The sequence below is a fragment of the Herpailurus yagouaroundi genome, unplaced genomic scaffold, assembly GCF_014898765.1.
Source record: "Herpailurus yagouaroundi ecotype Mexico unplaced genomic scaffold, PumYag 163, whole genome shotgun sequence".
In the NCBI taxonomy this organism is placed as follows: domain Eukaryota; kingdom Metazoa; phylum Chordata; class Mammalia; order Carnivora; family Felidae; genus Herpailurus; species Herpailurus yagouaroundi.
In genome coordinates, this window is record NW_024412404.1 from 30,947,524 (window position 1) to 30,972,249 (window position 24,726).

At 39.0% G+C, this 24,726-nt stretch overlaps 1 protein-coding gene and 1 long non-coding RNA gene across 3 annotated transcripts in view; one reads left to right on the forward strand and one right to left on the reverse strand.

Moving 5' to 3' along the window:
* Positions 1 to 24,726, reverse strand: part of PANK1 (pantothenate kinase 1) — a 103,852-nt gene that overhangs the window by 78,570 nt on the left and 556 nt on the right. For both annotated transcript variants that reach the window (XM_040485833.1, XM_040485834.1), the window contains exon 2: positions 19,858 to 20,002. The gene's annotated coding sequence lies outside the window, so the exon portion shown is untranslated. The remainder of the gene's footprint in view (positions 1 to 19,857; positions 20,003 to 24,726) is intronic.
* On the forward strand, positions 217 to 23,998 carry LOC121036978 (uncharacterized). The gene is made up of 3 exons (XR_005793553.1): positions 217 to 359; positions 6,555 to 6,557; positions 23,965 to 23,998. It is a non-coding gene; the product is annotated as an uncharacterized LOC121036978 (long non-coding RNA).

Sequence of the window (24,726 nt, forward strand, 5' to 3'; positions counted from 1 at the left end):
GGGCCCCATTCGGGGGCTTGAACCCACCAGCCGTGAGATCACGACCTGAGCCCAAGTCGGAAGCTTAGCCGACTGAGCCACCCAGGCTCCCCGCCATTTCTTCTTTTTTAAAATATGAGTTCTACCATTGTGGAAAATAGTATGGAGGTTTTTCAAAAAGTTAAAAATAGAATCATCAGATGATCCCACAATCCCACTGCTGGGTATATATCCAAAGGAACTGAAAGTAGGATCTCAAAGAGATATTGGCATACCTGTGTTCTGAGCAGCACTATTCACATTAACCAAGAGGTAGAAGTAACCCAAATGTCCACCAATAGATGAGTGAATAAAAAAAATTGTGTGTGTGTGTGTATATAGTGTGTGTGTATATATATATGTACACATATGTATATTATATACATATATATGAATATTACTCAGCCTTAAAAAGGAAGGAGAACCCATTACAAGCTGTAACATGGATGGACCTTAAGAACATTATGCTAAATGAAATAAACCGGTCACAAAAAGACAAACATCGTAGAATTCTATTTATATGAGGTATCTAAATAGTCAAATTTATAGGAAAACAAAGTAGAATGGTGGTTACCAGGGGGTGGGACAGGGGGAAGGAAGCGTTGCTCAATGGGTATAAAGTTTCAGGTTTGTAAGATAAAACTGTTCTGGAGATTTGTTTCATAACAACGCAAATATACTTACCACTACTGAACTGTATGCTTAAAAAGAGTTGAGATGGCAAATTTTATGTCACGCACTTTTTCCATCACAATACAATCTTTAATTTTGGAAAAAAGCAGGTTATAGTAGCTCCTCAAAAAAATCCATTTTTAAACATAAAATATGTTTCCAATAAAGAAAGAAAAGATAAAAAAGGAATAAAACTCATTTCAAATATTGCAAAGAAAAAGAAAAAGAAGGAAAATAATGCCAACATGCTCAGTGATAAAGGACTGTTTTCTTTTTGTATTATACAAAATACAAGCACATGATACGCATACTTAAAATGGAGTGTGGAAGCAGATACATGTCCTAGAAATTCTTCGCTAAAAGCAAAGCAAGGTTTGCTTACATATTCTTATATATTCTTATATATTCATACAGACACTGCCTTTTTTTTTTTTTTTTTCAACATTTATTTATTTTTCGGACAGAGAGAGACAGAGCATGAACGGGGGAGGGGCAGAGAGAGGGAGACACAGAATCGGAAACAGGCTCCAGGCTCTGAGCCATCAGCCCAGAGCCCGACGCGGGGCTCGAACTCACGGACCGTGAGATCGTGACCTGGTTGAAGTCGGACGCTCAACCGACTGCGCCACCCAGGCGCCCCGCCTTTTTTTTTTTTTGAGAGAGAGCACTAGTGGGGGAGGGGCAGAGAGAGACAGGGAGGGAGAGAATCTCAAGCAGACTCTATGTGCAGCTCAGAGCCAACATGGGGCTTGATCTCACAACCGTGAGATCATGAGCTGAGTCGAAATCAAGAGTCAGATGCTTAACTAACTGAGCCACCCAGGCACCCCAAGACACTGTTTTCTTATGTCTACATCTGGAAGATGTAAACTTAAGTACCACAAAAGACCACCACAAGTGCTACCAATGCGGGTTGCATCTACAATTCATAAAAATGTCAACGAAATCATTTTCTCTTGAACTACATTTCATTTTTGAAATCCTTTTCCTGTTTTATCTTAAAAATTCATATGTATTTCTGGTTCTACTTCCTATGTCTGGGCTGGGTTTATTTTAGAGTGAATCTTCTCTTTCAATTTTGTGGAAAATTCCTATAAGAAGATATTTATCTTATGACATCCTCAAACCCCTGGCACTTAGCCACATATGCCACTGTTTCAGTTTGAGGCAAGATATGGAATCTAGACGAATGGATTTTCTGGAAGATAGTCTCTCTAGGGAACTAATTAAGTGACTTTTTAAAAAATTAATTAATTTTTAAAATGTTTTTATTTCTTTTTGAGAGAGCCCATGTGAGCGGGGTAGGGGCAAGGAGAAGGGGGAGGTGCACAGAATCCCAACCGGGCTTTGTGCTGATAGCAGAGAGCCTGATGAAGGGCTTGAACTCACAAACCAGGAGATCATGACCTGGGCCGAAGTTGGACACTCAACCGATTGAGCCACACAGTTACCTCTGAATTTCTACTTTTTTTAAATAGGGAAATGCTTATTTTATAACAATAAGCAAAAAAGAAAAAAGAGAATTCAATAGTTGACCATTACTACAAAAGAAATGGGCAACGGTAATGATGGTGGAAATGTGAAACACAGGTATACAATATCCCAAAAGAAAGAGATGAAAATATGAACAGTGGTATTCTTTGGGTGGTATATCTGCAGGAGGGTTTTTCTTTGTACTTTCAATTTTCTTGATTTTTTTTCCCACCATTTATGTGATATGTTTAAAATGTTTCGTAAGGGAAAGTGAACTGGGGTAAACACAAAGATTGTGGGTCCCAGGGTCTCCCTTAATGTAAACCTGAACATTACAACCCCTATTTTGGCTGTTCAGAGGACTCACTCCACCTCCCCCGTTCCTGCTTTTTTATTTTGAGTGTGTTTTTGACAGTCGAGGTCAGTATAAAAATACTACTGCACACAGAAAAATAAAGACCCAAAATTAAGTGGCTGTGTTCTCAGTGACTTAACTCCTTAGCCTTTAGAAAACTGATTTGAGTAATAACAAAAGTTGCAAGTAAATTAATTAATTTATTAGTATTACTTAAAAAATTTTTTAATGTTTATTATTAAGAGAGAGAGTGCAAGCAGGGGAGAGGTAGAGAGGGAGGGAGACAGAGAATCCGCACGGTCGGCACAAAGCCTGACATGGGGCTCGAACCCACAAGTGGTGAGATCACGACCTGAGCCAAAGTCAGATGCTCAACTGACTGTGCCAACCGGGCGCCCCGCAAGTAAATTAATTTAGAACAAAATAAAATTCTTGGTTGGGACAGGATTAAAACAAGTGTTGCATCTAGAAATATGAAATTATTGTTCAAAGGAATATAATTCAAAAATCCCCTGAAAGCACATCCATGTGTAAAAAGTCATTTTGTTTTACTTCTCCCTTACATAATGTATGTATTACAAATTCGAGAAGGTGCTTGGGTTTGTTCCATTTAAATGCTCTTTGACAGTGTTGTCACTGTGTTTCTGGCAAGCACCGCTTTACATAAGCATAAACCATATGGAAATGCCGAGATTAGAATAACTTGGATTCTATCCTTGGGACACGCTGTGTTTATCAGTATAACATGACGGATCGTCCCTCTGTGGGTGAGAGAGGTCCGGGTTTGGACTGCAAGCTCATCTCTGTGAAGACTCAAGTCCCAGGATCTCATCCACTGGTGATCTCCATCAGAGAAGCCAGGGGGCCACTCTCATTTGGGATCTGCAGCTGCTGCTCTCTCCTGCCCAGGGGCACCTGCCCCGCAGCAACTGGGGCGCCCAGGGGTTCTCTTCAGGTGGTCTGCATAACTGCAAGAATGCTGTGGATCCTAGCTCTGCCTCTTACTACTGTGGGCTTTGGATCATTCAGTGACCTCGTTTTTGTGGCAGGAAAATTTACTGAGAATCAATTTCTCATATTCTCCATATCCTCACCACTCCCTTGCCAAGAAGGGTCTTGGTATTTTCTTGCCTCAGAGTTTTTTTGCACAAGGAAGGCATCCATTTCCAGGGAGCAGCTTTTATTTTAGAAAAGTTTAAACTCTGCTAGATTCTGCTAGGTGTCCCTAGGAGGAGAGGAGAAAGGGGGACTCTTTGAGGGTAACAGGAAGGAAGAGACAAACACCTCCCTGTCACTAAAAAAAAGGGATGCTCAGGGAGGCAGCCAGTGCTCAGAGAGGATGGCTGTGCGGCTGGAGATTCTGAACCCTAGGGACTGGGACTCCAACCTCTCAAAGATCTTTGACATCCTACATCGCACAGAGCTGCGGTGTGTCCCAATCCAGCGGAAATTTTTCTGGTACAGAAAGTAGGCATCTAGCAGATAGATTCTTGTGCAAATTGCAGAGGGATGACAGGACAGGCCTTCTCCATGCTTCAGCACGCTGGGCAAGATCCAGAATCTTGCGAGGAAAGCCCCCTGAATGGTTTGGATGTCATTTCCTACCATTGTAGTGGAATCATGCTAGTTTTAATTAAATTAAAAAAATAAAATAAATGGGTATTTCTTACACATTTGGTATTGTGCATATTCCTGTTATATGTGTCTGAGCCTCTATTTCTTCATCATGTCCTGGAGATCAAAACACTTGTCTCACAGGTTGAGGGGATTAAGCGAGGTTAACAGGTGACGCCCAGAGAATGCTTAAGTGTATTTATTAGGTCCTCAGTTGCCTGATTCTCTGAAATATATCTATATATTTTTACTTGTTTCCAAGATGAGATTGCTTGTACAAATGGCAGAAGTTGGTACCAGAACTTATGGAAGGCCTTGGGCTAGGGAAGGTCAAGAGGCAATGTTTTTAATAGTTACGATAGCTACCATTTACTAAGAACCTATTATGGGTCAGACACTCCTGGACTATAAATCATGTCAGTGGTTTTTAAATTGTTCTGCGGAGTTGTGAGATTCGGTGGAGGGGGTCAGGAGCTGCAGTGGAGAGCAAAAGGGAGACCAATAAGTTCATATTCAGGGTCACCTTCTCTTCCTCAACTACATCAGTTTTGCTTTTACCTGTTTAATATATTGATCCTCTAGATATGATTTTGTTTGAAATGTAGTATGTCTGTTAAACACATTTGAAAACTACAATGGGGTTGGATCCAAATGGTGGTAAAAACAAACACATGTTCATCTAGACTTCCTCTCCGGGCTTAACCCTAAAACGAATCTAAAGTGCATGTATAAATATATATACAGATATTTGAAGATCATGCTGACTTACAAGATGACTTAATTACTCTCAATGGACTAAAAATTCTGCAGGAACTGGTGAAAGACAGAAAGTAGAACTGGGATGACATGGAGGGAGGGAACCATTGTCCAGTATTAGTGAAGACGGCACCTGTAAACTGTGAGAGAGGCTTCAGCTTGGGGAAAGTGGATATGGGGAACAGGAGGCAGTCCCCATCCAACATTTAGTATGATTTGGGTTAACATTACGGAAGTAGGTACAGTCAGGTTCCTTCTTCCAGCTGTGCTATGCAGCAAATAGCAAAGACAATTCCAATGAAAAGGACTACTTGGGCCTTACCAGCAGGGAAGTACCCAAGGGGCACTGTACCCCCAAAAGAAAATGGGAGTTCCAATGCCTACAGAAGTTGCTAATGATCTACTCAGTCAGGTAGTATGTCCTACCTCTCCCCTAGAACCATAAGAAGCAAAAAAAGGCGCTCAGACATATGGGCAGGCTAATAGGTAATTGAAAATGCAAACATGACACAACGAAGAATCATCAAACATTTGAAGAAAATCAAAGAGGAGTTCCAGAAGGACAGACTAAAGGGAATGGAGCAGAGAAAATAGTAAAGAAAAAAAAAAAAAAAGAATAAAATATCTCATTGTCAATGAAAGACAGGAAACTCCCAATGAAAGGGTCCATGAATGCCACTTAGAATGAACAGAAAAACAAAAAACCTCAGATCACACCTAGACATTTGATGGTAACATTTTAGAAAACTAAGGATAGAAAACTAATTTAAAAAATTATCCTTATATAGGGGTGCCGGGGTGGCTCAGTTGGTTAAGCATCCGATTTCGGCTTAGGTCATGATCTCAGGGCTCGTGGGTTCGAGCCCTGTGTCAGGCTCTGTGCTGACAGCTCAGAGCCTGGAGCCTGCTTTGGATTCTGTATCTCTCTCTCTCTCTGGCCCTCCCCCACTCATGCTCTGTCTCTCTCTCAAAAATAAATAAACGTTTAAAAAAATTATCGCTAGATAAGGAAATTAACAGTCAATGTAAGGCGTATTATTTGGGAGAGGAAGAAGAATATTATCTTTCATTAGAATTTTGTAAAAGTTACAGAAAAATCCTGAAATAACATAGGAATAGGGTCCATAAATTCAATTACATGCATCTAGTTCCTAGGGTCTGGTTCCCAGTACAAAGTAAGGTGTCTTCTGGTGACATATATCAGTGGGGCAGACCTTTAATCATGTGCCTGGCTGAGATTTCCAGCGCAGAACAGTGACTCCAGGCATTTCTCAGTTCACACCTGTTTCAGGGACTGATCACAGGAGAGTGGATAATACAACAGAGAGCCCACCGTTCCCATCCCTACGAGATGGAGCTGCTACTGTTTGCCTCCTCACTGAGACTCTCTGTCCCTTGCATTGCATGCCTTCCCCGATTTCGCTCACCCCAATCCCAAAGCAGCGCTCCGTGGAGAATGGGAACCAATGGTCAGTCAGGGTATATATGGGTTCACACGATGGTGAGGATCAACTATTCCTTATAAGAGCAGCCAGTAGAGAGTTGGGTCATGAGCCAATGGGAAAAGAGGGCCAGTTCTGATGGGGAAGCAGTGAAGACAACAGGGAAAGGAAGGCTGGTGTGGCAGAGAGGCTGCAGGATAATGTTACCCAGGGCCTGGAAGTAGCAAGTTCTAGATATCAAGAGGATAAGCTGAGTGCAGTATAGGAAATCAGATTTGGTTAGATCAAATAGGACAGATATGGGAAAATGCTCCCAATACAGTGTTAATTAGAAATAACACGGTCAAAAGTCCCCTGTGAATTTAGTTTGATCCTTGAGTATGTGAGTATTTTCTTTGTATCTGTCATATGCCTGCTACTGTGGGATGCTGAGCAGAGCAGGAATGAATGCACATGGTTTCCACCCTCATAGGGTTTACAGTTTAGGACAATAGATAGCAGAGAGTAAACAAATGTTAAGAGTGATTATCACAGGTTGTAAGAAAGGCGAGTTTATTTTCTTCTTTATAAGTAATATTTTCCATATATCCTGCATAGTTGTCATATGCCTTTTATAATGAAAGAAAAGCAATAAATCTTATAGACACTACAAAGAAACCAAAAGGAGACCAACCTATAGGGGGTCAACTGACATTCTTCAGGCTAATAATAGTTTTATTTATAAAACAAAATGCCAATTTTATTCACTCAGCTATCTTCAAGGTTTTATGATAGCAGCTGAGGATATACACAGTGGATTAGGAATAAATCCTTACTCACAAGGAAGATTAAAATATCGTTTATGGGGTGCTAATGGCAGAGGGAACTGAGGAAATGGTTAGCAGACAGATAACCAATTATGTCTCTTTGTCGAATAATGTAAAGGCTAATTAGAGGTGTATGTATTTTATAAAACCAGTGTAACTTGTTGTAGCATAACATTTTCTATCCTCCAATTTGGGAATGCTTCAATCTTTTGGATGAAGATTTAAGAGATACTCTAGTACCTATCAGCAGCATATTGCCAAAGGATCTCTTAAGCTGATAAAATCTGAAGAATGCTTATTATTACTGTGCAAGGTCAATTTATTAACTTCAAAAAGACCTTGTCCTACATTTTCCTTTTAAGAGTAGGGGAATGGAATAGTAATGATAGCAATTATATTTAATGAGCATTTATTCTGTGCCAGGCATTTTACATTAATTATCTTATTGGGTCTTCACAACAAACTTGAAGGTAAATAGTACAGGTCCACAATCTCTTATCCAGAACCCTGGGGACCAGATGTATTTTTTTTTTTCTCCAAATTTTTTTTTCAACGTTTATTTATTTTTGGGACAGAGAGAGACAGAGCATGAACGGGGGAGGGGCAGAGAGAGAGGGAGACACAGAATCGGAAACAGGCTCCAGGCTCTGGGCCATCAGCCCAGAGTCCGAAGCGGGGCTCGAACTCACGGACCGCGAGATCGTGACCTGGCTGAAGTCGGACGCTTAACCGACTGCGCCACCCAGGCGCCCCCAGATGTATTTTGGAAATGAAACTTTTTGGAACTTATAAAGAAATTGGGAATATGGTACATATACTACTAATTTTGTAACATTCCAAATGGTTACAAAACTCATTATTCTGCAGAGAGATGTATGAAAATTCACACTAAATGGAATAAAGACCATAAATAATGTTACAATTTATTTAGATAAATAAATCCATTGGCAAATGAAACTTGTTGGTAAATAAATTTATTGGTAAATGGAATGGCGGGATAAATATAGGCCATAAGTACGTAAGCTTCTTATTTCTTTTGTTGCTTATGATAAATATTTTTTAGGGGTGCCTGGGTGGCTCAGTTGGTTAAGCGTCCAACTTCAGCTCAGGTCGTGATCTCACGGTTCGTGGGTTCGAGCCCCGCATCGGGCTCCGTGCTGACAGCTCAGAACCTGGAGCCTGCTTCTTCCTCTCTCTCTGCCCCTCCCCTGCTCATTCTCTCTCTCTCTCGCTCTCGCTCTCTCTCAAAAATAAACACTAAAAAATTTTAAAAATATTTTTAAATAATATTTTAAATTTATATTTATGAAAACTAACCAATAACACATACAATAAATATTTATCACTTCTAGTTGTTTGAGAATCTTGGAGAAGAGGTTACACTGGTGGTATCCTTACCTATGAAACCAGGTTGGAGCTGGACATTTGATGAGGAGCCAGGAATGGGATTCTCAAGTGATGAAGAGGCATTAACCACATAGGGCCTTTCTAAAGACTTTCCCCACTCTCACTGGTCTCCTTAACATAGGTTTCCGTCTAAGCAGTTTCTAATTGAATAAACGGCCATGATCTCTTGCTCACTGATAAATGCACATTGTTCAAGGCTAGCAATTAATCGATCACACATTTTCAGACTTTTTTCGCCCACACTCACGTCATCATCGTTATTACTACGGTCTTCACACTGACCTGTACTTAACACCATCTCAGCAATTTCCCATCACTGAAAGAACACACAACAGATACATCATTTTCAATGTACAGCATTTCTTCCATGTCGGCTTCTTCCAACTTATTTACACTTCTGGCTGATAAACTTTTGGCATAAGTAATGAGTTTTGATAACATCTTCTCATCATAATCTCTGAATCCTTGAAAATCTTCACTGGCCAGGTCATTTTCAAACACCATTGGAGCCCAAAGCCTGTGCCAAGCATTAGTTAATGTTGACTTATCAACATCATTCCAAGCATTAGCAACGCGTCGATGGCATCTTTAAGACTAAATTTTTTTTTTTAAGTATTGAATTTTCGGGCATTTGTTAACTGAAGCGAATGTGCTGGAGGAAAAAAAAGTGATAGCTCTTCCTAGGGCATAGGGTTCCTTGGTCACAAGGCTGTATTTTGGATGTCATGTTGGGGGGGGGGAGGATAGTAAATGCCAAAAACATTACTTTTCACAAGAATTTCAGGAAGGGGAAGTGCAGAATGGTTGTCTAAGAACAATAAAATTTTGCAATTGTCTTGCAGTCCAGCTTGCTTGCTGGGAGCTTGTACTTACTGAACCAATCAGAAAAGATTTCTCTTGTCACCCATGCTTTCCTGTTTGCATAATAATGCACAGGTAGACTGCACACAGCCTGTAAACATTTTGGATACAGGCTTTTTCCAGTCCCTGCCAATTTTGTCTTGTGTGTGCCTACAGCATTAGCACACCCAACAGTCAACTTTTGCTTGGCATCTTTGAAATCTGCTGGTGCCCTTTTGTGAGCCATTGTTCAGGTTTTTCTAGAAACATAGTGCCAGTACAGAGCTGTTTCATCAGCATTGTGCATTTGTTCAGGGCTAAGGTTTTCATCAGATGTCACCTTAGCAAACCCACCAATGCAATTTTCAAGGGTTTCATAATCAGTAGGAGCTTTTTCACATATTTTAGGATGCTTGATACCGCGACACTTTTTAAATTTCTGCAGCCAGCCTTCTGAATATTCATCCTCACTTTCAAGGTTTAGTTCTCCATGGCACATTCTAGCTTGTTTCACAACCAACAAGCCAGCCAGTGGCGTGGCTTTACTTCTTTGTTGTTGGATGCATTCAATCAACACACATGCAAGATCTTCATTTTTGGCCCTGGGCCGTGTGTTTCTATTTTTCACTAGTTCCTGGTGTTGACTGTCATGACACAATTTCAACAACTCGCCTTTCTGTTTCTATAAGTCGGAGGTGGTGGTTTCCGCAGCACAGTCTTCAGTAACATGTCTCACAGACACACCATCATCGATCTTCCATTTTCGGAGCTACTGATAAAGCCTGATGGCTTCCTTTTCTTCTTCTCACTGTTAACCCGTATCTTTAATGCTTTGGGGAACATTCACAGTAAAATGAATCCCTAAGTCACAGAGTGTCAGCAAACAGCAGAGGGTGTGTGTGTGATAAATATGAGTGCTGAGATATAACTGAGGCTTCAAGTCTGTCCATGGCCACCTCTGCTGCCAAACAGTCCCGGTGCCAAGCTGACAAAAATACTTGCGGGTTCCAGAGAGTTTTTGCCTTTTTTTTTTTTTTTTTTAACCCTACTTAGGAATTGCAGAGTGCAGATTATGAACTTGTATTAAAAATATCGTTTTAATGATGAAAAGACTGAGGCTCGATTAGTAACTTGCCCAAGGCAATGCAACCACGCTTTGTCTTTTCTGCCTCTATTCAGTCTTCTAAAATCTGGTCACTTTGTTGGACAAAGGACTTTTGTTCTGGTATTATTGTCTGCCAGGATGATTTGGGTTGAAATATTTTTAGCAAAGGAACTTGATACTCTTGGCTGTTTGACTGGCACAGTCAATAACTGAGCCCCATGCTGAATAATTTGAGGATGTCTTGGCAAGAAATGGTTACAAATGCTAAATTTATAGTCATTGAATATAGATGTTTCTTTTTGTACCAAATTATCTGTTTGGTACTTATGTGCCTAGTTACTTATTGCCCCACAATGAGCAATCAGGAAAGATGAAAGAAAACCACTCATTTCCGATTACATCCCAAACACTCCCACAAATTTCCCTTAAATATCCACTCATTTGAAAGGTTTTTGGTTTGTTTTTTAACTGTTCTACAAATTATATATCCCAACTGTGACTCAGAATTATTGTTAATCAAGTTCAGAATTAAAACATATTTTAGGCACTCTACTAATATATTTCTTTCAACTCAGAATTCATGAGAATTTTGAAGGACTTCTGTGGGTTGGGCCCTATGTCACGTGTTATTTTATAAGTTCTTTTTGGATAGCCAGCTTTTCTTACTCATTCCCATCATTCCCATATTTGTTTATATCCTCATCAAACATTTAATACGAACTAATACAGGTTTCCCTGCTATCTGAAAGTAGCGTTCCCTATGAAATCTTTTGAAAGCCAAATGGCATAAAGCATAGAAACAATTACCATTAATTTATATGGAAAATTTTTTGAGTGTGCCCAGACCCCAGAAATAACCTCTCTTAGGCTTTTCTGATACCTTGGGATATAGCTGTCAAATGTACAGAATAAATCTAGATGAAGCACAGATGCTCCCAAACAGTTCAAAGCTACGGCCGATGAGATGCTGAGTGTAGTTCCTGAAGAAGGCGCTTGGTGGCGCCACTCTAGTTGCCGGGGCTCGTACTGCTTCTGTAAGGGCTTAACTGCGAAACAGCTGAATACTATTTTCGCTTTTTCTCATGACAGCAAAAATCCTCTTTGGATTTCTTTTCTTTTCTTTTTAAGTTTATTTATTTATTTTGAGAGAGAGTGAGAGAGAGCACGAGGACATGGGGGAGAGGGAAGGGGCACAGAGTCAGACTGAGGGCTCGAACTCCTGAACCCCGAGATCATGACCTGAGCCAAAATCAAGGGTTGGTCACTTACCTGACTGAGCTACTCGGCCACTTCTGGATTTCTTTTGGTTAGTGAAAACAGTGCTAATATAGATCTTTTGTAAAAGTGAAGTGCAAAACATGAACTTTTGAAAAAGGGGGGGGGTTGCCTGTATTATAGAAGGCTGAAGACTTTTGATTTGGTCCCAAGTCCTTCTCTCTTTTCCCGTTAGGTACAAGCATGGTTCTTAGGGCGGAGGGGTTTATGGAATGAGTTAAAGCACAGGTCCTGTCATCCCAGAAGAGTTTATACAACCTACTAGATAAATACGAGAGTGTATAAAATCCAATGAGGATTCTCTCCCTTAGGAGTGGAAGAGATCATATTCGTTAGGTGGGGTTACGTCACTCTCCTATTATTTTCCAACACCGGTCTCTCCTGTTAGATTGTAATAATAACTACTATTTAGTGGGTGTTTTTGTCTGCCAGGCTGGCACAGAGAGAAGCTGGCATTTAAGAAGCATCAGATTCAGAAAGGTGTGTTGACCTTGCCTGTCACAAACTTCAAACTGACAGAGCTTGGAATCCACCCATCTATTTGACTATAACGCCCTACCTATTTTTCTTACTTCAACATACTCTTTCCTTTTTCTTGACCAAACATTCTGCATTCTCACTTCTCCCTTCACTGTAGTTTAATCTCCTACTTTATGGTGCATTGTTCCTAGGAGTAAACATCTCCTGGTTGCCCAACAAAAGAACAATTCAAATGACTGGTTTTGGGGAAGCCTCCTTGAACAATTAATCAAAACACATAGAAACCTACCTGATGCTTGTCTTTCTTCTACGGATTTCTATTAAGAGTTAAGCGTTGCTTTGGAACCAGAGTATTTTGGCCAGTAGTGTTGGGATATTCTGAATTAAATTAGAATGGACAGGGAAATGACTGTGTCTCTGGCTCTTTTTGGACTCTATCAAAGAATGCTCTTGGGAGAGAGTTCTATGACAGCAAATCAAAGAGCTTAAAAAAAAGCCCACCTTAGCACTTGTCATTAGCTGGAAAGAAAAGCATCACCAAATAGCCTGAACAGTAGTGGTAGCAATGCTGATTATTTCTTAGTGTAACAAATGTTTTTTAGAAATACCAATTTTTTTTTTTTTCAACGTTTTTATTTATTTTTGGGACAGAGAGAGACAGAGTGTGAACGGGGGAGGGGCAGAGAGAGAGGGAGACACAGAATCGGAAACAGGCTCCAGGCTCTGAGCCATCAGCCCAGAGCCTGACGCGGGGCTTGAACTCCCGGACCGCGAGATCGTGACCTGGCTGAAGTCGGACGCTTAACCGACTGCGCCACCCAGGCGCCCCAGAAATACCAATTTTTAAAAGAGACATTGGGTAGCACTCACAGATAAAATTTTTACAAGGTTTCTCTCAGATTAGTTATGTATCAGCCAATAAAGTAGTGAAACCTATTTTATCAAACCGGATCATGAGATACTTATTCTGATTATACTCAATTCCTATTTTATTTCATCCTCTGAATTATTTTTTACCATCTCCCCATAACAACACCTGAATTTGCCAGCTGCTGGACCAATTAGTTATTAGCTATGTGACAGACATTGGCTATCTGCTCATCAACTGGGTTTCCTCTTCCTGAGTGTGTAGGAATCTCAGTGTGTAGGAAAACCGCATTTCTCATTCTCCCCTGCAGTTAGACTGGGTTCCTTCCAAAGGAATATGAGCAGCAGGAATGTACACGACTTGCAGGCCTAGTTCTAAATCCTTCTGGCACCCTTATTCAAGCGGTCTCTTTGCCTTCAGATAGGTCCGCAGAGGTCAACACTGCAGATTACCAACTGAGAGGAACGAAGCCAGTATTTTCAAGGCAGTTGCCCAGCACAGTCACCCTACTCACAACGGGGCTATGTATGAAATGAATGAGGAATAAACCAGTTGGAGCTGTTGTTTTACAGCAGCTAGCTTTAATTACCCTAATTAGCATATACCTTTATCTTCTATTAAACACAAAAAAGTTTGGTTGTGATGTCTAATGCAATTAATGACTATCTCTGAGTTTTAAGCATGCTTTGTATTATATTAAAAAATTTAATATCAGAGTTCAGATTATACATCTGTACGTTTCCTAAAGAATATCACACCTATTCCCCTACTCTTGCTTCATCGGTAACTTCTAGTTTTAGCCGGATACTACCTTGCCAAAACTGCAGATGAATAAAAAATGTACTACTTTGTTTCAATTAACTAATGTAAAATTAATTATATTAGACCTGTATCATTTTAATACTGATTGCTTTTGGAAATATACAACACAGATTCTATAACTTACTTCTCAGTGTTTTTGATACTATTCCTTAAAACAGACGTTAAGACAGTTATTTAAATTGAAAAATAAAATCAGACTTTTTCTGACAAAATAAATCTTACAATGTTCGTACAAACTGATAAGTCTGACAGTGAGGACTGGCTTTGTCAATTATGTTATATGACATTTTTCCATACACTCAGTAAATGAAACCTTAAAGATTTTGACATAAATATATTTCAAACATATGATGAAAGAAATTTTATAAAAAATTTTGCATTTGCACAGACATTGAAATATTTCCATTTTTACTGAGTATATTGGTTTAAATGAGTGGTGCCGAGTAAAAGAGTAAAAGATGCAATTAATAGTCACTTGTTCATTTTTGATAAAGCCTTTTTGGTGTAGTTTAAGAGTTTGAGACTCTAGGGGCTCACTTGGTTAAGTGTCTGACTTCAACTCAGGTCATGATCTCCCGGTTTGTGAGTTTGAGCTCCGCATCAGGCTCTGTACTGACAGCTCAGAGCCTGGAGCCTGCTTTGGATTCTGTGTCTCCCTCTCTGTCTGCCCCTTCCCCACTCACGCTCTGTCTCTCTAAAAAATAAACATTAAAAATAAAAAAGTTTGAGACTCTAACGTCTGTATAATAAAACTCTTTTTTTAAGGTTTACATAATTAAAAAATTTTTGATGTTTATTTAGTTTTGAGAAAGAGAGAGAAAGCTAATTTACAGCTTTCAACAAAATTAAAATAGGACCTAATTGAACTGTTAGGTGATAAGTCTTTAAAAATAATCTCAGATAATGAGTCACTCTTGTATTTGGCATGTAATTTGAAAGAAGTTTAAACAATTTGGTGATGTTGTCATAAAGTCTTTCTACTCCTACATTATTTTTGTGTACAAGGCAATTATATGCTTACATATATAAAAATGAAAAACAGCAATGAAGTGGTACTCTTTTCCATTTTAGATATAATATTCTTCCATGGGCACATGAACTAATGGAAAAATAAATCCCATTAATCCTTACAAGAGGTATATTTCTGAAAAATTCTACTTAGTTGTTTAGTAACTACCAAAAAAATTTAATGTATTTATATTGTTTTAACTACTTGAATAATAATGATAATAATGATGATAATAATCATGTTAACTACAGAAGTGTGTTTTTAACTTAGAGGGAATAAAAAAAATAAAATCTGTATAAGAATTTTTGTTTGAGAGACACGATAAGGTATTAATAAAAGCCTTTTGAACACAAACCCTTCATTAGGGTAAATTTATATTAGGGTAAAATTCTGGGAGAAATGGAATAACAGGAGTTCTGGAAATAAAAAGGAAACAATGCTAATTTTCTGATTGCGAAAGATGAGCTTATTCATGTATTTAAAAAAAATGTGTGCTAGTCTTGAAGTTGCTAATATGAGATCATACTATACTAATTATTTATAACTTGGTATTTTTTCTTGCGTATCTATTTTTAAAAATTGGCTATTTGTGCTGTGTATTCATATTCTGGCTCTGCCATTTACTAATGATGAATGCTTGGGTGTGTCACTTAATTTTTCAGAACATTGTTTCTTCCCCCCATATAAAATGAAAAATTTGAACCAGATCATTGGGCCTCTTATGTCCCTAATATTCTATACCTCTGTGACCAAAGGCTCAGAAATATTCCTTTAGATAACTGAAAACAAAAATTATGTAAGTATGCATTTTTCTTCTTCCTTCTCATTTTCCTTCTTCCCTCCCTCTCCTTCTTCCCAATATCACTAAGGCCTTGTTGATATATATCAAAGATTGTATTTTTTAAGGAATTTATTGAAATTGGTCTCATTACTTATCAATTAATTATGGTAATGTAATGGCTTCCCTTAACCAAAAATAGTCAATACCATCATTATTTTCCCTAGTAATTGAAATCTGAAAAGCACAATATTTTCTATAATAAAAAGATCATATTGGCATGATCCTACTTTCTCCTTCTGAGGAAACTAGAATCTTGAAATAGCTCATCAAAATAAAACTTTTTGGCACAGATAAATGCACCAGAAAGCCTATAATTATTGTTGAATATGTATGTGAGGTCCACTAGCATTGCCCTGTGCTATTTTCAAAACAATGCAAGATATGATTTATAAATAGTGCCATTTTGGTTTTAAGTAATTCCATTTTGGCAATAGAATGCTGTGGTTTTTCTTATTTGCTATGTTATAAGCAGAAACAAAAGGTCTTGAAATGTTAGTGCTGAGCTTTTCTTTCTTGCCACACACTTCCATGTAGTTAGATCTATCTGCATCAACTCGTAGACAACTGAGATTGTTAGATTAGGGATACAAAGAGAAGGAAACAGTTAATATCCAATTGACTGACTTCCAAAAAAGGACAGAGTTAAAAAGAGAGAGCTTATGTGAAGAGATGGTTGCTGGCCGTTGCAGACCACCCCCAACATTTGAGTGAGTATGCCACTCTGTGTAGAGGAGCCTTAAGTCCTGTTGTGATCACCGGCAGGCCTTTGCACTTGGCTTCTTGGATCACCCAAGTGAAGGATGCCCACCTGTGCCCTAAGATTTTGCTAGGCTCCCACTTGAACTGCTGCTCTCTGTGGATTTCACCCTTGCCAATAGGACACACTTTTCAAAACACTGTGAGTTGCTTTACCACCAGAGGATACTGAAGATGAAATAGAAGCAGAAGCCCCAGTTTTGGCACTTGGAAGGGTCTAGACAGTGGGAAACCCATTCCTGGTTAAATGTGTATATATTTTTATTAGCAAATAGTAGGGTCTTAAGACTAATGAGATGGCATATAAGAATGTACACAGCATTAATTCATGTATACATTCAAATAATAAGCTTTTATTGAATACCTAATGAAAACTTATAATAGCTCATATTTTGAACCAGGCCCTGTGTCTGAGTACTAGGGATACTGAAAAAAAAAAAAAAAGAAAAAGAAAAAGCTACACCATCATTGTCTTCAGGGACATTATAGGACGTTAGAGGTGCATAGAACACCTGCGAGAATTCATTCACTGAACAAGTATTTATTGAGCAGCTACTATTTACCAGGCACTGTTGGAGGTACTAGGGATATAGTGGTGAATAAGATGGATGAGATCCCTGTCTCGTAAGCTTACACTGTGGTGGGGAAGACATAGCATCAACAGATAAGGTAATTTCAGTTATTGTAAGTGCTACAAAGAAAGTAAAATAGGCCACTGTGGTAGAAAGTAACTGGTTGGGGGTGGGGTGAAGGGAGCAGCTTCAGGTAGGGTGGGCAAGATAGCCTCACTGGGGAAGGTATGTTTGAGATGAGCGCTGAATAATGAGAAGGAGTTAGTCATGCCAAGACCTTTGGAAAGAACAGATAGAGGGAAAAGTGCAGAAGCTCTCAGACAAGTACTAGTCCAGTGTGTTCTGGAAAGATGGCCAACTGCACCGTCTCTGCAGGCTCAGAAATGGGGAGCCTCGTTCACTAAGGAGGTGATGGGGCCATATAGCTTGACACACAGTAAGTGCTTAAGAAAGGAATGCATCTTTCCTCTGACATATTACCTTAAAAAATGTTTATTATAAATTTAAAGAATTTATAATGCCCTCCCTCACTCCACGACTCCAGTCCTGCTTCCCAGAGGCAACCACTCTTACAATTTGTTTTTACTTCTTTTGGTAATTACCATACACATCTTTGATGTATATCAAAGATGTGTATGCTCCCAATGTTATTTCTTCTTGTAATAATTATAGATATTAACTATTCACTTCCCACAATGACAAACATTTAGCTCAAGAGTCTTATGGTTATTCTTTCTTTCTCTACTGGTTACCTCTGCACCTGTACATAGTAAACTTCTATGTCCCGATCCTTCATCTCTGGACTCCCACACCGTAAGAAAGACTGAGATGTTATAGACCTGGCCCTTCCTGTTGCTTCTCTTCCTCCACTTTTCCCTCCATGTCTCTACAACCTCCTATGGCTCACAGAATATAATTCTGCGTCTCTTTAACATATCACACAGGGCCCTTTAGGATCGAGGCCCAGACGAGTTTTTTCACCTCCTATTGTTATTCATGTTAGTGATGCTCACAGTCCTACTGAACTACGTGTTCACAGTTTTTAGAAACTTTTGTGTGCTCGTGTCTTTGTTCTCGTTGCCTCATGTTTTCATTGCCTGAAATGGCTTCCCTCTGCGGTTCACTGCAAATCCCATTCATTCATTTTAGCCTACATGGCACTTGAAGAAATCTTCCCCTGTTGGGGCACCTGGGTGGTTCAGTTGGTTAAGCATCCTACCCTTGATTTTGGCTCAGGTCATGATCTCACGATTCATGGGTTCAAGCCCCGTGCTGTGCTCTGTGCTGATAGCACTGAGTCTGCTTGGAATCCTCTCTCTCCTCCTCCCCTGCTTGTATGCACTGTCTCTGTCTGAACTAAATAAACTTAAAAAAAAAAAAAAAAATCTGTTAAAAAAAAAAAAGAAATCTTCCCCGGTAGATGACATTTATTAAATAAAAAAATATTTGAGTGGCTGTTTCATGCAAGGCATGGTCATAGATGTCAGGGCTATAGTGGACCAAGACATATACCCATGAGCTCATATTCTAGTGACTTAAGAAGAGGCAGGCTTAATAAAAATAACTACCATTATGAGACCTATTTTACTAAATAACTCACAGACACTATTTTAATCCTCACAACTTTGAGACTTGAAGAAGTGAAATAGTCTTCCTGAGGTCACTTCCTGTAAATAACAGAGCTTCTATTGAAACTCAAATCTGTCTGACTTCAGAGCTGTTACTCCAAAGCTGTATTCGCTCTGCTCTTAATACTTTTTGTACACTTCTATCATATTGTTTGTCATATTGTTTTGAAATTGTGCACGAGGTTCCCCACATAAACCACAGGGCATAAAAAGTTATTTGTGTGACTATTTTATCAGATGGTACAAAAGTAGTACCACACTAGATGCACAGGAGAGAAATTAATGCATTCACACATTGGGTGACTTAAGAAATTAAAGATTAAATCTTTCTTGAAATCTCAGACTGATAAGGCCTTGCTTTAGACTGAAGGCTCCTTGAGGGTAGCAACATTTGCTGCATAGCATGTGCTTGACAAATTTTGGTTAAACCTGTCATTCAAACCTCTGTAATCAATACATACTCAGTTTCTGGACTGAAAAACTATGTTAGTCCTATTATTGGAGGTGGCTTTGCACAGAAGCTAGGCACTCAGTCTTCTTTTAATAGAATTACAGGGGTGTTGATCTAAGCTTTGAGAGGCAGTAGAATACAGTGGTTAACTGCCAGACTACCCAGATTCCAATTCCAACCCCACTGTTTACTGTTGATGTATATTTAAAAAGTGACTATTTCACACACGCCAGGCGCTTTTATGAGTACTTTACAAATAGTACCTGAATTAAACTTAACACCTTTAAGTTAACTTCTATGACAACTTTACTATTCTTTAATAGCTCCATGCCCCAGTTTTCTCTCCTGTAAAATGGGGATAGTAACAACAACAAAATACCTCACCCAGTTATTGTTAAGATTGAGTATAAAAGTGCTCAGAATACTATCTGGCACATGGAAAGTTAGCTATGATTGGTAGCTCTTACCAGCAGAGGCTGTGACGAGGGAAGGAAATCAGCTTGATGTAACTTAACGATTCCCTCTTATGCTAATGATCACTTCAAGGGGACAGATGGAATTATTTGGACTTGGGACTAAATCTGAAGCATTTCCCAGTTAAATTGGCTCTGTTTTTACGGGAAAACGCAGTGGCTGGTGCCGAGATGGCAAATACAGGAAAAAATACCTCTGAAATCTTCCAGTTTTCTGTATCAGCTCTGCCACGTCCCAAGTCCACGTTATCATCTCTTGCTGGGATAGCTGCAATAGTCTCCCAACTGGGTCAGTGACTCTTCTTTAGCTGTCTCTGTTTGCCGCTCCAGGAGATTAACCTTTTCAAAACACAGAGGCAAATCGGATTGGATTGTGCTCATGCCGAGAACGGTCTACTTGCTTCTCATCGCTTTTAGAATAAGGACCCAAATCAGTACTTTGTTGACTGCGTCTTGTAGGATCCAGCCTTGGCCTGTTCCCACCAAACTTGCTTCTGGCTATCCCTCCCCAGGGCCTTCAACTCAGCCACATCAGCCTTCATTCACTGTTCAACAAATATTTATTTGATCACCATGGATTTACATTGTCATTGAGGATATATCTGAGACCAGTAGAAACAGTTCTTTGTACTCATAGAGCTTATATTTGAAGAAGCGGGGGAACAACAAAACCCAGACAAATATGCAAATTAAAAAAAGGGCCCACTGAGATAAGGTGGACAGGAAGTCTTCTCTAAGAACACACCATTACAGAGAAATCTAGAGGAAGAGCCCTGAGCCACACAATGATGGGGAGGACAGAAATTGGATACAGAGATCAAGCTATGCAAAGGTTCATATATACTAGAGAGAACCTGGTGTGTTTAAGGTGCCCAGAGCAGATTGCCTTACTGCACAAAGAGAAGAAGAGAGTGAGGTTGGCTGGACGGTGATACTTGCAAGGCCTGGTAAAGAATTAGAAATTTTTTCCTTTTTCTTTTAGAAAGTCTCAGAGTTATTTTTAAAAATAGAAATCATGGCACAATGTACATGATGATACCTTGCACCTCGATCCACCAATTACTAACTTTTTACCACATTTGCTTTTTTTTGTCCTATTTTCCCCATTCTCTCTATTCTTTCATTCCCTCTCACGTTCCATTTTGGTTTTGTTTCATTTTTTGCCAAATCTTTTGAAGGTAAGTTGCTGAACACCAAAGCAGGTATCTTCTTCAGTCTTCTACAAAGTCATGCATTATCACATGCAAAAAAATCTCTTACTGATTCAGTATCATCTAATATATAGTCCATATTTAAATTTCTCCATTAGCCACAAAATGTTTCTTTGTAGTTACTTCTTCCTCTCTTTTTTTTAAATTTTATTTTTTAAAATTTACATCCAAATTAGCATATAGTGAAACAATGATTTCAGGAGTAGATTCCTTAATGCCCCTTACCCACTTAGCCCATCCCTGCTCCCACAACCCCTCCAGTAACCCTCAGTTTGTTCTCCATATTTATGAATCTCTTCTGTTTTGTCCCCCTCCCTATTTTCATATTATTTTTGTTTCCCTTATGTTCATCTGTTTTGTCTCTTAAAGTCCTCATATGAGTGAAGTCATATGATTTTTGTCTTTCTCTAATTTCACCTAGCATAATACCCTCCAGTTCCATCCACATAGCTGCAAATGGCAAGATTTCATTCTTTTTGATTGCCGAGTAATACTCCATTGCGTATATATACCACATCTTCTTTATCCATTCATCCATCGATGGACATTTGGGCTCTTTCCATACTTTGGCTATTGTTGATAGCACTGCTATAAACATGGGAGTGCATGTGTCCCTTCGAAACAGCACACCTATATATCCCTTGAATAAATGCCTAGTAGTGTAATTGCTGGGTCGTAGGGTAGTTCTATTTTTAGTTTTTTGAGGAACCTCCATACTGTTTTCCAGAGTGGATGCACCGGCTTGCATTCCCATGTAGTTACTTCTTTAAAAAAAAAATCTGTGACCTGTCAGAAGGGCTAACATTAACAACTCAGGCAACAACAGATGTTGGCGAAGATTCAGAGAAAGAGGATCTCTTTCGCACTGCTGGTGGGAATGTAAACTGGTGCAGTCACTCTGGAAAACAGTATGGAGGTTCCACAAAAAATAAAAATAGAACTACCCTATGACCCAGCAATTGCACTACTAGGTATTTATCCAAGGGATACAGGTGTGCTGTTTCGAAGGGACACATGCACCCCCATGTTTATATCAGTGCTATCAACAATAGCTAAAGTATGGAAAGAGCCCAAACGTCTATCAATGGATGAATGGATAAAGAAGATGTGGTATATATACACACACACACACACACACACACACACACACACACACACACACAATGGAGTATTACTCAGCAATCAAAAAGAATGAAATCTTGCCATTTGCAACTACAAGGATGGAACTGGAGGGTATTATGTTAAGCGAAACTGGTCAGAGAAAGACAAAAATCATATGACTTCACTCACATGAGGACTTTAAGAGACAAAACAGATGAACATAAGGGAAGGGAAGCAAAAATCATATGAAAACAGGGAGGGGGACAAAACAGAAGAGACTCTTAAATATGGAAAACAAACAGAGGGTTACTGGAGGGGTTGTGGGAGGGGGGGACGGGCTAAATGGGTAAGGGGCATTAAAGAATCTACTCCTGAAATCATTGTTTCACTATATGCTAACTAACTTGGATACAAATTAAAAAAATAAATTAAATAAAGATAACAAAAAAATCTGTGAACCAATCAAGATTTATGAATTTCATTTGTAAGTTTTGTCTCCTGACTAAAGCACTCCTTTACCTTGTTTTTTTCTTTTTCCCTGACACTGACATTTTTTTCCCTGACGCTTTTTGAAGAACCTAGGCCTGCTGTCTTGTAAAGTGTTCTATATTCTTTTCATTTTGTTTTGTTTCCTCATAATTAGACTTAAACATTTCTGGCACAGGTATCATTAGGTGATAGATCACTCCATCATTGGTGATGCTAAAGTTTCCTCATTTGGTTAAGGTATGTCCAATAAATAAACCTCTACATTGTAAAATTCCCCTTTCCCTTCTAATTATGAATTACTCTCTAGGACATTCTTTGAGATAGTGTTAATGTCCTGTTCCCCAACAACCTTTCAGCCAATGATTTTAGCATCTTTTATCCATTGTTTTAGCATGTATTCATAAGGCTTACTCCTATCAATTTTTACATTGGGAGTTGCAAAATGGAGATTTCCCATTTACTGCTTCATTTGTATTCATTAATTGACATTCTTGTGTAAAGAACTTTTCATTTTTATTCCATCTCTCCTTCTGTCTCTCATGGAAAGAATGTTAAAAAAATGAAATCTGTTTCAATCTCTCACCATCATTATTCTTTTTGATGCTCAAATTGTTCCAAGTATGGTCAACAGAGGCTCCTTTAAGCTAGGTCCAGTATCCTTTGAAATGACTCTGTGAATCTCTAAGGATTTCTTTGCTTTCTGACAAGAGTGTTCCAGGTTTGCTTTGTAATTCCTTGCTCCAGATGAGAATCAGCCTTCTCTCCAAGGAGCACTGATTCGTTTTAGGGAGGAGAATGGTATTTAGAAACCACTTGGGCGGCTTGGTGCTAGTGTGCTCATTGTTACTGGGGTGTCAGAGTTTCTATGCCTCTAAGCCCTGTCAATGGACCAATTGAGATTTAAAAAAAAAAAAAAAAAAAAGGAAATCACAACTTTATTCTACTAATGCCGATTCAAATCCAACACTCTGGGATTCTTCCTTAGCTTCTATCATTCCATATTTGTTATCTCCCTTCTCCCACAGTGAGAAACTTGGTTCCAAACAACATGAGTATATTCACTCGTTTGCTTTTTCCAATAATGCATGCATAGTAGTTTCAAAACTACTATACTAATACCCTTTTCAACATCAAACTTACTAAGTGAAGTTACTGATTTCTTTGTACTTTTTGCTCTTATGCTGTATTCCAGAACTCCTAACCCCAGTTCATGGAGTACTGTACTCAAGTAATTGAATGAACTCTGTATGGTTGTGCTGGCATTTTGATACACAGGTATGTTCAGGTCTTTTTTGTATTAAGTTTTAGGGCTTGCTTTTATTTCCACTGTTTTAGACTTAATGTTTTGAAAGGGCAAAACTATATTTAAAAAAACAAAAGGTTATTCAGAGAAATCAAACTGCCATCACTAATCCTTGCATAACATTCCCACCCCCCATAGGTGACCACTTTCAGCTAATTTTCTTATTTAGGTTTTGAGTTTATCTCTTAAAAAACAAGAAAAAAATGTGTGTGTGTGGTATATATGTATGTAGAGTTTCATTTTTCCTTTCTTACACAAGTTAGTGTATTTTGTATATTCTTTTGCATCTGTTTACTAAAAAATATAAATATGATTTTCTTAAACATTTTTAAAAAATGTTTATTTATTTTTGAGAGGGAGAAAGAGAGACTGTGAGCAGGGGAGGGTCAGAGAGAGACACACACACACAGAATCTGAAGCAGGCTCCGGGATCTGAGCGGTCAGCACAGAGCCCCACGCCAGGCTTGAGCTCAGGAGCAGTGAGATCATGACCTGAGCTGAAGTCGAAGTTTCAACCGACTGAGCCACCCAGGCGCCCCTCATTCAGCTGCGTTTAAATCCCAGCTCCCCCATTAATAACCATATGCTTTTTGGCAAATTACTTACCTATATGAAGTCAGCTTCCTCAGAATCTATAAAATGGGGATGATAATGTTATTTACCTCAAAAGGTTGTTCTCGGGATCGGTAAGACGATCCATTTTATATGCTTAACACCAGCACAAGGTAAACGCTCAATTAACCTTAGCAGTTATATTTTTCTTTAAAATCAAGTACACCAGGGAGAGACGGCCTCAGTAATAAATGCTTGACATGAATATTACAGCACCACACTCGGAAGAAGAGGATCACTTTAAAAGAGGCAGAGGAGGCTGTACTGGCTCTGAACATTTTGGGCAAAGACCTTGCCTATGCATGGAATTTAGACTGTCAAAGCACAGCGCCTCGCAGCGGTAGGTG